The following is a 10,177-nucleotide window of genomic DNA, read 5'->3' as shown; positions in this document are numbered from 1 at the left end:
TCAGTGCGGGGGCTGCCATGGGAAGCCTGACAGGTGAGATCCGCCCCTCGCACCTCTGGAGGCAGCTCTGTGCATCGCTGCCCTGCCGCCATGGCACCAGGACTCCAAAACTTAGTCGCAGACACAAGGGCTGGACGGAGCCCACAGGGGGCTCCACCAGGGGGCGGGGCTCAGACTGGGCGGTAATTGGTTCAAGAGGGAGGGCGTTCGGTGTGAGAGAGAGGCTGAGTCAGCTCGAGACTGAGGCGAGACTTCAGGTTAGAGGACGGCGAGCGCCGACTGTGAGGTGGGCCCGAGAGAACCTCTGAGGTGGCACGATCCGGGGGCGGGGCTTAGGAGCAGAGGGCCACGTGCCCAGGCGGGGGCCCTGGTCTTTGAAATTCTGACACTGCTCCAGACTCTCAGGGAAAGGGGGGCTCAATGGGGAGAAGCGGCACTAGGAGCTGCCCACAGCCAGTAGAACCCCGCTACCCCGGGAACATCAGAATGGTTGGGACCAGATGAAGAAAGCACCTCAGAGGCGGGGGGCTCGGTCCAGGCTTCCACATGGCGGCATGAGAGGGACTGCGGCTGAGGCTAAAAGCGGTGCAGGCACCGTGAGGAGGGCGGATGGAAAGCAGCGACAGGCACTGCCTGAGAAAGAGGAGCGGGTGGCCGGTTGTGAGTTGGCAGGAGGGGCAAAGCAGAGGCTGGAGCGCCGTGATGAGATATGTATGTAAGAAGGGTAATCCAGATAAGGTGGTCTGGACCACGCAGTGGCAGAGGGGTCTCTGTGCTCTGAAAGAGGCTCTGTGACGTTCTGTACCTCCACCACTCTGGCCGACTTACCAGACCCCCCAGATAGCCATGGCTGCAATGTTTCCCATTCTCCGGTTACTTTCTGTGGGTGTTGGAGATGTGTATTCCCCACCAGGGTGAAGTTCAGGGGAAGCTGTTCAGGAGAGAGGGAAATAAGTAGTGTGAATACTAGGACAGGCTAAGGTGACAAAATAAACACAGGGTAATGGGAGGGGAGCCAAATCACCTTTTTCAGGAAATCTGTACAGTAACAGCCACAGGTGCCGGATTCCTCTGGGTTCCAGGGCTACTCCACCCCCCCACTCTGCCCACGGCCCCACCCGCCCTCATCCCCTAAGCTCCCACCCCCGCACCGCCTCTTGCCGCCCCCGCTGCTCCCCAGGTCCTGCCCTCACCCCTTCCCCAACCCCCGCCCTGCCTTTTCCCACCCCACCCCCTCCTCACCTCGTCTGACCCCCTTCTGTCCCCTCCTCCGAGTGTGCCTCATCCCTGCTCCTCTTTCTGCCTCCCAGCGCCCCCTGCACGCTGTGGAACAGCTGATTGTGGCGGGTGGGAGGCACTGGGAGGGAGGGGGAGGAATTGATCAGCTGGGCTGCTGGTGGATGGGAGGCACTGAGGAGGGAGGGAGCTGGCTGCCGGTGGGTGCTAAGCACCCACTAATTTTTTTCAGTGGGCGCTCCAGCCCTGGAGCCCCCAAGGGGTTGGCACCTATGGTAACAGCAATTCAGGGGTGCTGGAACAATTTTTTATAGTGGGGATGCTGAAAGCCATTGAACAACACTGTAAACCCCATGTATGATGGAAACCATGCATTCGCTTGCTAATATTACTTCATGCTGGGCACCCCAGTGCCCCTAGTTCCAGCTCCCCTGCAGCATAGATGCAAACAGCTAGTCTCTTGCTTGAGGAAAGTTAGTTACAAATTGCTCAGAGCCTGCTGCAGAGGATTCGTGCAGGGATAGAGCCATCTGCACGGGACTCTTACTTGTGCCACATGGAAGTGAGATGAGGTGCCGTGGAGTAAGATGCTTTTGCACATACTTCTCTCTTGGGTTGTTCTTCGTACAGTCAGGGCCGGCTTTAGGAAGTGTGGGGCCCAATTCGAACATTTTCGGCGGGGCCCCAACAGGGATGACTGAAAAAAAACAAAAAGTTACGTAAAAAAACACCTTCATTTCTTCCATGTATTATTTACTTTATATAAATAATAAAATTATATATTACATATATTGCATAATGTATACGGATGCATGCTAAGCCTACCTAAAGTTCTTGACACCCCCCCCCCCCGGGACCTCTGCACCATCCACCCCCCCTTCCCTGTCCCCTGACTGCCCCCTGCCGCCCCATCCAACCCTTCCTCTCATTCCTGATGGACCACTGGGACTCCTACCCCATCCAACCACCTCTTCTCTCTGTCCCTGACTGCCCCCCACCACCCAACCCAACCCCTGCTCCTTCCTGACTGCCCCCCCAGGACCCTTGCCCCCATTCAATCCCCCTGTTCCCTGCCCTCTGACTGCCCCGACCCCTATCCAAACTCCCCTGCCCTCTTCCAACACCTGCTCCCTGCCCCCTTACCGCGCTGCCTGGAGCCGCTCGCCCGGGTCCAGGTCTAGGCTGGGTCCGCTCGGTCCAGGCTGGTTCCAGACCCGGGTCCAGGTACGGTCGGGGCCCGCTCAGCCTGGGCCTGGGTCCGGGTCCAGGCCGGGGCCGGGGCCGGAGCCGCTGGGCCTGGGCCGGGCCGGAGCCTCTCGGGCCGGGCCGGCGCCACTTGGCCAGGGCCGGCACCGCGGGGCCCGAGCTGGACCGGAGCCGCTGGGCCAGGGCCGGGGCCTCTTGGTCCGCGCTGGCGCCGCTCGGCTGGGGCTGGCGCCGCGGGGCCCGAGCTGGAGCCGCTCGGCCGGTTCTGGGTCTGGACCCGGGCCGGAGCCGCTCAGCCGGGCCCGAGCCCGGCGCCACGGGGTCCGGGCCAGGCCAGAGACACTCGGCCGGGACCGGGCTGGGGGTGTTCGGCCGGGGCCAGGCCGGAGGGACTGAGAGGGGACATGCTAACAGTTTTCAGGTATTTAAAAGGGTGTCATAAGGAGGAGGGAGAAAACTTGTTCACTGCGCCTCCCTGAAACTCTCCTCGCCCCCCCCCCCCCTTACCTCCTGCCTGCTGCTTGTTTCAGGCTTCCCGCGAACATCTGATTCGCGGGAAGCAGGGGAGAGGGAGGAGAAGGTGGGCGGAGCATTCAGGGGAGGAGGGGGAAGTGGGCCGGCGGCGGGGTGGACAGCTGCGCGGGGCCCTCTAGGCGCTGGGCCCCATTCGGGGGAATCGGCCGAATCGGCCTAAAGCCGGCCCTGCGTACAGTTATGATCCACGTGGGGGGCCTTTAGCGAGCATGCACGCGTTGGGCTGGGGCAGTGCTAGTACAGCTCTAGTGGGCGTAGCTTGCAATATCAGTGGCACAAAAATTACGTTGTGTGGAAACACCTTGTGTTCTGTACAGAAACCAGAGCCTCATCTCTTTCTATGATGAAAGCTGGAGACAAACCTGTCACTATTTCCTCCTGCCTACCAATGGTAGGATAAAGGCGAGCTTAAGTGGGGATCTAGTAGTAGCGTATTCCTCCCTTTTTATCCCCCTAAGGTTGGCTTTCCCACAGGAAGGCCTAAAATCCTAGATGATAGAAATCGCCCACTGGCTTCTTAAGGAAATGAATTGATTTGTTATATGTAGCCCAGCTTAAAAACAGTGTGATGGAATGATTGGCGGGAGGTTCCCCTCTGCACCATAGGGGTAATGATTTAGTTAGACTTTGAAGAAGAATGTGTATGGCTCCCACATGCTCTGTTACTGCCATGTACCACCAGAGAGGGGGATACATCTTGGAGGTTGTGAACCAATCTGTTTATAATCCTTGACTTGTTTATACAGTCTATTTTTTTTGTTTTTGTTTTTGTTTTTTGTTATTGTTTTTTGCTCTCATTTTAATGTAATTGTGTTTTGTCAATATAACCTGTAGGTTTCCACTCCACCAAGGAATGAAAGAAGGCAGAGAGACTTGAGCAGGAAAGAACTCCTACTACCGATAGGCACAGCTACTGAAAAAAACCTGCACCATAAGAAAGGATAGGCATTTGTTGTAAGAGTTAACTCCTTGTACTTGCCTCTAAACCAGCAGGTCCCAAGTTGAGGTTTATGTATCGGTGGTGGCACATGGAGGACCTGATGGTGGTCTTCAGTGAGCAGGCAGATCTCACGTTCCTAGTACTGAAATTACTGTCAATATGTTCCTAGTACTACTTTTCTTTGGAAGCATTTGCTGTACCTGCCACGAAGGTGTTACCTGATCTCGAAGAGGTAAGGAAATGGTCCATAGAACAATTTTTATAAGATTAGGCCCACATCAAAACTGTTTTAGAACCCCAGAGGAAAGACAAGCAAAGGCTTCTGCAGTGGCGCCATCTGTTGACTTTGAATGTACAGAGGCTCCTATTAGCAACTCTGTATTTTCGGTTGCATTATAAAAGGGATTGCCAGTGGGGAATATGTTCCTGTTTTTTCTCTAAAGGGAGATTGACAATCATTGTGAGAACTCACACCCAATTTGTTTTTATACTATTGGAACATTTAATGTAGTGGCTGTTTGACTTCTTTTAAAAACTTTTAAATAAGAAATCTCCAGTTTTAGTGTCTGGCTTAAATTTGTCCTAGGCAGTGCTAGGGTTGAGTAGCAACTCTTCAGAATACTATCTACGTACCCAGATTTGGTAGAGAGGTAGATCCTCACTAGGTCTGGTCTAAGGGCTAGTTTTGTTTTGTTTTTCAAATAGTTTTAAATTATTGGGTTTAGGGTAACTTTTAGTCATTATTCACATTACAACTGAAATTTTGATGCACTGTGCTCATAAAACTGGTTGTTGGTGGAACATGCAGTCCATGAGCACACAAGCTTGATTTTAGGCCAGTAGGGGGAGGGCAAAAGGGGTAGCCCCCATAGGAGCAGACTCTAGTGGCGCTGGTGGGTGCTCAGGCCCCCTCTACCCCCAGCCCTGGCCCGACTCCACCCCTGCTCCACCTCTCCCATCCCCATTCCAGTAGTAACTGATTGATGTATTCCACCAAATGGGGAGCTGCATTTTAGAGGTGACAAATAATCCTAATACAAAATGGCCTCTTCCTGCTCTCATTATTCACATGTCATTTTGTTTGTGGTGTATGCCCAAGAATGAATTGGATCTGGTGCACACAAAGGTAATGGGATCAGGCGGTGGGGGCACAAACCTGATAAGAGTGCATGCGAGCACAAACTTAATAGTGGGGGCAGTGCTAGTAAGTGTATTGGGCGTAGGTGTTGGATACATACAAACCTGATTTGATTTGGGTGGGGGGAGAGGGTATGTGAATGCACATAAACCTGATGGATGGGGTATGGACAGGCTAATTACAAACTAACAATTGATATGTATTAAGGGATGCATGCACTCTTGCTTAGTGGGGGAAAGGGCACCAATCTAGCCTCTTCCAATACAACCGTCTACTACACCAAACATCCAAATTGCCAAGGTTTTCTGGGGAAAAATAACCTGGTAAAAATGTGTTAGTCTCTAAGGTGCCACAAGTACTCCTGTTCTTTTTGCGGATACAGACTAACACGGCTGCTACTCTGAAACCTGGTAAACAGTAGAATAGGAAAAGGTGGCAGAGTTCAGGTGTGGTGTGGGGTCTGTTTGAATGAAAAGGCTAATTATCATTCAGTAACTATTATTCTTAATATGGAATTATTGTGAACTGGGACACTGATTCATCAATGTATTTAAGCATGTTCCTGATTGGAGCACTAACAGCAGTGGGATGGCTCACATACTTTAAGTTAGTCACGTGCATAAGTACTCTCTGGAATTGGGGTTTTAAGGCTGAACAATTACAGGGCTTTTCTCTTAGGTTGGATATTAGGAAAAACTTTTTCACTAGGAGGGTGGTGAAGCACTGAAATGGGTTACCTAGGGAGGTGGTGGAATCTCCTTCCTTAGAGGTTTTTAAGGTCAGGCTTGACAAAGCCCTGGCTGGGATGATTTAGTTGGGAATTGGTCCTGCTTTGAGCAGGGGGTTGGACTAGATGACCTCTTGAGGTCCCTTCCAACCCTGAGATTCTATGATTCTCCATTTTTCTTTTTGTTCAATAGGTATTTAATTCAAATCATTATTGCTAGGGGTTGCCATATTATATAAAATAATTTATTGATCAGAAACAAATATCTATGATAATTACATAAATAGGAACAATAAATAAATGACTGACATAAATATCCTGTTACAAATGGCGTCAAATGATCTGAAACTATTGTCACAGTGCACAGATAGACTAAATAGTAACAGCTTTTAAAATTCCACCGCATCTCATTTTAAATTCTGTATAAAATATTACTTGATTTTGATTAGTACTTCTAAAAATGTTGGTATTTAAATTTCTAAACTTCTTTGTGAGTTTGTCCTAGATTTGAAAACCCCATAATTCCACATGGATTCTCCTGCTAGCACTGAGGCTGAACTGCTTGTCTCTTATGAAAGAAATTGGTCTCTCTTCACTTTCATCCTGGGAAACTATAGGTCCTTACCATGGGCGTGCGCACGGGGCGGGCCCGGGCACACACCCTAATGCCCATGGGCCGGATCCGGATCTGGCCCCTCGGGGCTTTGGATCCGGCCCGCGGGATTTGCCCCCCGTGGTGCCGCAGACCCCGCGCTGCTTTCCGAAGCAGCCAGCAGGGCAGCATGTCTCTGGGGGTAAGGGGTTGCTCTAGGCACCGCCTCCCGAAGCTCCCATTGGCCGGGAACGGGGAACTGCGGCCAATGGGAGCTTCAGGGGAGGTACCTGGAGGCGTGGCAAGGGCAGCGTGCAGAGCCCTGTGCTGCCCCGCCCCTCCCCCGGGGCTGCGGGGAGCGGCCTGGCACGGGGCCCTGGCAGGCAGGGAGCGCGCCGCTGCGGGTAAGCCCGAACCTCTCCTGCACCCCCTCTCCCTGCCCTGAGCCCCCGGCCTGCACCCCGTTGAGCCGGGCTCCCCTTCCCCAGGGCTGGGCTGGCTGCTTTAACAGCCCCATGTGCTCCCTGGCAGCCTCCCACCCGGCAGCACCAACACAGCCGCTTAAGGTGGCCCGCGGGGCTGCTGCCCCAGCTCCCCCCCCCCAAGGCAGCTGCCCCCCTCCAGCGCCCAGGGTCCCAGACCCGCCTGCGGCTCCCCGCGCTGGCCAGGGGGCCGGGCACCACCCGGGGGGTCAGGCCGCCCCTGAGCCCAGCCCACCTTAAGTGGGGCCTGGGAGCCAGCAGGCCCGGGGCAGGGGGCGAGCCCGGCCCACAGGCCCCCTCCCGCAGCCCGGCTGCGAGCTCCGCTCCCCGGCGCTGTTCGGGGACTCCGGCCCGGCCCCCTCGGGCTTGAGTCCAGCCCTGGGAGCAGCCCAGCGCCCTGCGATCCACCCTGGCTGCCTCGGCCCGGCCCGGCCCCCTCTGCCCCGCCCTCGAGCCTGCCTGCCAGGACGGGGGAGCCCAGATCCCCAGCCCCGGGCCTGCCTGCAAACAGCCTACCCTCCTGCACCCCAACTCCCTCTCCTGAGCCCCCTGCCTGCACCTCTCACCCCAACCCCCTGCCCTGAGCTCCCAACTCCCTGTCCTGAGCCCCCTGCCTGCACCTCTCACCCCAACCCCCTGCCCTGAGCTCCCAACCCCCTGTCCTGAGCCCCCTGCCTGCACCTCTCACCCCAACCCCCTGCCCTGAGCTCCCAACCCCCTGTCATGAGCCCCCTGCCTGCACCTCTCACCCCAACCCCCTGCCCTGAGCTCCCAACCCCCTGTCCTGAGCCGCCTGCCTGCACCTCTCACCCCAACCCCCTGCCCTGAACCCCCTGCCTGCACCCTGTACCCCTCCTGCATCCCAACTCCCTGTCCTGAGCCCCCTGCCTGCACCTCTCACCCCAACCCCCTGCCTGCACCCTGTACCCCCTCCTGCATCCCAACTCCCTGTCCTGAGCTCCCAACCCCCTGTCCTGAGCCCCCTTGCTGCACCTTGCCCCACAACCCCCTGCCCTGAGCCCCCTGCCTGCACCTCTCACCCCAACCCCCGTCCTGAGCTCCCAACCCCCTGTCCTGAGCCCCCTGCCTGCACCTCTCACCCCAGCCCCCTGCCCTGAACCCCCTGCCTGCACCTTGCCCTGCAACCCCCTGCCCTGAGCCCCTCCTGCCCCCAACCCCCTGACGTGAGCCCCCTGCCTGCACCCTGCCCCTCCTGCACCCCAACTCCCTGTCCTGAGCCCCCTGCCGCACCTCTCCTGCACCCCAACTCCCTGTCCTAAGCCCCCTGCCACACCCTGCTCCCCAATCCCCTGCCCTGAGCCCCCTCCTGCACTCCGCACCCCTCCTGTACCCCAAGCCCCTTCCCTGAGCCCCCTCATACATCCCACACCCTCCTCTGTCCCAGTCCCTTGCCCTGAGCCCCTTCCTGCACACTGCACCCCTCCTGAACCCCAGCCCCCTGCCCTGAGCCCCCTGCCGCCCTCTGCCCCCTCTTGCACCTCAACCCTGAGCCCCCTCATACATCCCACACCCCCTCCTCTGCCCCCCAATCCCTTGCCCTGAGCCCCTTCCCGCACACAGCACCCCCTCCCACACCCAGCCGTTTATGATGTTCGCCTTTAAAAAAAGAAAAAAAATTCCCTGGGTGCACACCCTAATGCAATGTGCTGCGCACGCCTATGGTCCTTACCTCCTGGTCAGAGCGTCCCATTTTCCATCACTGCAACCAAACATGTCTCCACATGCCCAACTTGCTGATGAGTCTGTGTTGGAATATCTGAATGGAACTCTCACCTCAGGTCGTTTCAGAGAGATTTTTGCAAAAGCAGCAGGAAGATTTCCCAGATTGCCACCTTGCCGTTCCCTTCAGAGACACTCGAGGCTTGAAAACCCCTTGGGGCCACCTGAAATCTCTCCCTTCGTTCTGACATTAGAGGAAAATTATACACATCTTTTTTCTTGCAAAGGCGCCACAGGTCTGACACAAGGCACTGCATCTCTAGCAAACCAAGTTTGCTAGTCTCTAAGGCGCCACAGGTCTGACACAAGGCACTGCATCTCTAGCAAACCAAGTTTGCTAGTCTCTAAGGCGCCACAGGTCTGACACAAGGCACTGCATCTCTAGCAAACCAAGTTTGCTAGTCTCTAAGGCGCCACAGGTCTGACACAAGGCACTGCATCTCTAGCAAACCAAGTTTGCTAGTCTCTAAGGCGCCACAGGTCTGACACAAGGCACTGCATCTCTAGCAAACCAAGTTTGCTAGTCTCTAAGGCCTGGTCTACATTAGGCGTTTATGTCGAAGTTAGCGCCGTTAAATCGAATTAACCCTGCACCCGTCCACACTGCGATGCTATTTAGTTCGACATAGAGGTCTCTTTAATTCGACTTCTGTACTCCTCCCCGACGAGGGGAGTAGCGCTAAATTCGACATGGCCATGTCGAATTAGGCTAGGTGTGGATGGAAATCGACGCTAATAGCTCCGGGAGCTATCCCACAGTGCACCACTCTGTTGACGCTCTGGACAGCAGTGCGAGCTCGGATGCTCTGACCAGCCACACAGGAAAAGCCCCGGGAAAATTTGAATTTGAATTCCTTTTCCTGTCTGGCCAGTTTGAATCTCATTTCCTGTCTGGACATCGTGGCGAGCACAGCAGCACTGGCAACGATGCAGAGCTCTCCAGCAGTGATGGCCGTGCAGTCTGGGAATAGAAAGAGAGCCCCAGCATGGACTGATCGTGAAGTCTTGGATCTCATCGCTGTGTGGGGCGATGAGTCCGTGCTTTCCGAGCTGCGATCCAAAAGAAGGAATGCAAAGATCTATGAGAAGATCTCTAAAGACATGGCAGAGAGAGGATACAGCCGGGATGCAACGCAGTGCCGCGTGAAAATCAAGGAGCTGAGACAAGGCTACCAGAAGACCAAAGAGGCAAACGGACGCTCCGGATCCCATCCCCAGACATCCCGTTTCTACGAGGCACTGCATTCCATCCTCGGTGCTGCCGCCACCACTACCCCACCAGTGACCGTGGACTCTGAGGATGGGATACTGTCCACGGCCGGTTCCTCGGACATGTTAGGGGACGGGGAAGATGAGGAAGGAGATGAGGAGGGCGAGGCAGTCGGCAGCTCTCACAACGCTGATTTCCCCGACAGCCAGGATCTCTTCATCACCCTTACAGAGATCCCCTACGAAGCGTCCCCAGCCGTTACCCCGGACACAGAATCTGGTGAAGGATCAGCCAGTAAGTGTTGTAAACATCTAAACATTTATTTTTAACAAAACAGGAATATTAACAATTAAAAGAATGGGTTGTTCATGA

General features: G+C 55.4%; 1 long non-coding RNA gene across 1 annotated transcript; it reads right to left on the bottom strand.

The window, feature by feature from the left end:
• Positions 1–828: 828 nt before the first annotated feature.
• On the bottom strand, positions 829–8,673 carry LOC135979994 (uncharacterized). Its single transcript, XR_010597230.1, has 3 exons — positions 8,546–8,673; positions 1,784–1,933; positions 829–931 (listed from the first exon to the last, which is right to left on the bottom strand). It is a non-coding gene; the product is annotated as an uncharacterized LOC135979994 (long non-coding RNA).
• Between the last annotated feature and the right edge of the window lie 1,504 nt (positions 8,674–10,177).

Source organism: Chrysemys picta, unplaced genomic scaffold (assembly GCF_011386835.1).
Source record: "Chrysemys picta bellii isolate R12L10 unplaced genomic scaffold, ASM1138683v2 scaf1541, whole genome shotgun sequence".
NCBI classification, from domain to species: Eukaryota; Metazoa; Chordata; order Testudines; family Emydidae; genus Chrysemys; species Chrysemys picta.
The sequence above is the reverse complement of the archived record's forward strand: the minus strand, read 5'-3'. Positions and strand labels throughout refer to the sequence as shown.